The sequence below is a fragment of the Cydia pomonella genome, chromosome 16 (genome assembly GCF_033807575.1).
Source record: "Cydia pomonella isolate Wapato2018A chromosome 16, ilCydPomo1, whole genome shotgun sequence".
NCBI lineage: Eukaryota > Metazoa > Arthropoda > Insecta > Lepidoptera > Tortricidae > Cydia > Cydia pomonella.
This window is the reverse complement of record NC_084718.1, coordinates 7,027,612-7,031,606: the sequence shown is the minus strand read 5'-3', so window position 1 is coordinate 7,031,606 and position 3,995 is coordinate 7,027,612.

Here is a 3,995-nt window from a genome sequence, read left to right as displayed (position 1 = left end):
TTTAAAACTGAAGCGACTTTCCTACTTTATTATCTTTATTTTATTTCATATTGACTGTCCTTGTACAAATTTCATTAAATGCGTGATTTTCCTGTTGTTTCCAGTAAAATTCCCAAACTAATACACTATCTACATCAAACAATTTACTAATTGCTGTCAAAATGTCCTTAAACATTGTTATCGTCACACCAATAGCCGTAGACTCGTGCCGTGGCTGTAATCACGTAGCCATATCTTCGCACGCCTACAAGCCAATTCGAACGCACACTCATATCAGAATGACATCTAACTGATGTCATTCAGTTATCGTGTATTTCGCTCGTACTTGCTCTTATGCTATTAGCGAGGGCGAGAAGCACGATAACTAAATAACATATTTATTTCATAATGATGATGAATGTTAGTGTACGTTCAAATTGGCCTGATACCTACTCGGACACGTGGCTCGTACAAATATTTCGCAATGTAAAAAAAAAAATCGAGTACTTAGGTACCTACGGCAGCTATCATGTAATGTGACGTGTGTGTTGACGTTAGACTATACCTAATAAACAGGCGCCTTAATTCCGAGATCTTTGAGAATTTAGACACTGAGATTTGTCTCTAACAGCTAATATCCAGCAATTTTTTTATGTATATTTTTGGCGTCTCAAAATATCCACTATGTAGGTCTTAAAAAAAGACCTCAAAATATTAAGGGTTGCTAGAGGATTTTATCAAGTTACCTGGGTACTGTGGTTCTTTTAGAAACGTACTCTTAGGTATTATATGTCTGCTGTCAATAATATTTTAATTAAATTGCTTGTATACGAGGAAGGAAATGGTAAAAATCCATACGACTTACGTTAGTATGATCACAATCGGGTGTGTTGTGTGTGTCTTTGTCTTGTTCATGATTCCACTCGTATTATTTTAGATTTAATATTATAATATTTTAACTAGTGTATGTAGGTAGTTTAATAAAAGCTCATATGTATATTTAGGAATGTATTTAGTTGTTTCCTATATCCAAGCATCGCAAGCAAGAAATCGAAATAGGATTGAAATAATATTTTCAGTTATCAACTAGATGTAGGTATATAATAATTTTATCCGTTTTATCATACAGGCACAGGTTAATAGAAAATAATTAGGTAACTACTCTTTTAACAACAATATTTCCGTGGGACACAAACATAATTAAAACGGTTGGTCGCGGAGAACTGCAGCTATCAGTCTGCGTCGGTCCGCCAACGCGTGCTCCCGTTGAAACTACCCGTTTTGTAGCGAAACATGTCAAGCAATATTCGACTTAACAATACTTGAGTGACTCGTTTTAATATATTTAATAGGTATTTAATATATTTAAAGGATTCAAACAGATGGCTTTTGAGCCCTTAACTTTAGGTATGGCCACAGGAGAGACACGAACCTAATTTCTGTGTATGATCATTTCTTAAATGTTACAATCTGTTAATTGTTAGGGTCGGCAACGCGCATGTAACTCCTTTGGAGTTGCAAAAATTTAAATGTTTAAATACGTGTACCTATACCTAGGTATACCTAAAAGTAGTAGTTTTCTTTGTCGTAATCATAATTATGGATGTAAACTACATATTACATCAGCTACTTTTACGTATTTGTAATCTTTTTCAAACCAGTGCCTTATCTAAAATGGGGGTCATCACAATAAAGTACACACTCTTATTATTTTTAATCATTTACGAAAACGTCTTCCAAACCATAAAAAAAACAAAGGTTTTTCGTCTATTTTCGTCGTTTTTTCTTCGCTATAAATGGATCCAATTGTAGTACTTTTTTCTTACTACTAACAATAAGTAGCCGTTTTTTCTGCCTTTGTCAAAACTAGAAAGCCTGAGTGGTTTTGGTAGTTTTTTTACCAAATAACAGTAAGTTCGTTACGTTTAACGTGTTAGACATTTTCGCGGATTGCTCCAAAGGTGACAAAAATACTATTAAAGTACGAAAACAAAATAATCTCATTATAGTCACAAGTAACGCGTCGTTGATTGATATCCTTATTTGCTGCTGTTATCTCGTATAAACTTTCCACGGACGGCCGTACTTTGCCGCTTGCTCTAATTATAGGCGTTATCGTCCATTACTTCTAGCTCGGAGGGGGTCGGTGCAATACAAATACATGTGTATGCAAATGTGACGCTTAATGAGTTAATTAACTGACTTGTCGGTTATATTTGAGTGAGATGCATTTAAACCAGTTGGCGGCACGTTTTATTTTAATGACTGGCAGTTTAATATTTATTTAGATCAATTACTATTTTTTACCAGCGTTTGGCTGTATAATTTTGCTTTTCGAAACGCAATAAGCCATGAAAATTTGAATGGCGAGTATGGCGACCATTTTGTCACCGGACTTCGTTTTCATAATCATAATCATTGCCAGACCACCTATGGCCATAACATATAATTACGTCGGAGGGGTGCTGACCTGCAGCGAGTGTAGCCGCACATTCGCTGCTAAGATTGGTTACGTCAGTCACCTGAGAGCGCACCAGCGACACTCTCAGCGGTAGAAAGCAGTTGCTGTGGCCGAAAATGGCTAGGAGATGATGATGATTTGCACAAAAAAGGGTTTACATAAAAGGTGTTACAAAAGTTACATGTCCTAGCCTTTTTAGCCGTTTTTGTCAGCATGCAAATGGGTCCTTATAATACATAAAATTTGTACTACATAAGACTACCTTAAATTAACTTAATTACTAAACTACATTAACTTAAATTAAACAAAAATAGAATAAACAATAAGTAAATGTTTCAGTGTACAGTGCCAGCACTAAATAATAAAATAATTAAGTATGTAATGTCATGGTATAAAGTATTTATAATATACATTTTACTAATATGAATTTTATACATTACTATCCGCAATAAATTCATTAATAGAGTAAAACTTTTTTACCCGTAGCCATTTAAAAAGCAGCCATGGCAGATCTTTTATATACTCTGGTAGCTTATTGTATATGGTGACACCCATTGAGTAACAGTTTTTCTTAAAAGCAGCAGTTCTTTGCTGTTTCGGTACAACAAGCCTGTTTGTATTCCTAGTGTTTCTAGGAAACACCTCTTTTGCTGTCGTAAACAAGTTCATATTCAGTTTTACAAATTAAGAGACTTCAAACACATAGAGATAGGGTAGAGGGAGGATATTTAATTCCGAGAAAAGAGGTTTACAAGAAGTCATTGGGCAAACTCCACGTATGGCACGAATACATTTTTTTTGGCAAATGAAAGCCCTTTGAACATCAACTCCGTTTCCCCACACGATCAGTCCATACCGAAGCACTGATTCCACGTAGCCGTGATATGCTATCAATGCTGTTTTTTGATCTGCCTTTGCGCGCAGTCTGTTCCTAACAAAAACAAATCGATTAATTATGTTACATACATGTTCATTCCATTTTAAATCCGTATCAACAATCAGGCCCACGAATTTAATTACATTAGCATTTTCCAAGGTATGTCCACAATAATTAATATTCAATGTCCAGTTTATACTATTAAAATTCATATAATTAGTCTTAGATAAATTAACTTTCATATTATTATTTTGCATCCAGTTAATTACGGCAGCTATGGTGTTGTTTACATTAATTTCATGATCTAATATAGATTCAATCTTATTATTTGTGACAATAATGCAGATGGCAGGGAGATGGGACAGTGCATTAATTAGGCACTGGACCTCCCAACATCTTAGTTTAGGTACTAACATAGTAATTTAAGTATATTTGTAGCTAACAAAATATGGATTGTGTCGTCCGAAATAAATGATTTTTATTTTTAATAATCGAGATGTCTTCGGCGAACAGAATACATTTATGGGAAGTCACTTTCGGTAAATCGTTAATATAGGCCAAAAATAGTTGTGGGCCTAAAACACTCCCTGAGGAGCTCCATAATGGTTAAATTTATAGTCCGATTGGTGTACCTCTGTTTCCTGTAAACTATTTACGCACTTAATTTCAATTTATTAT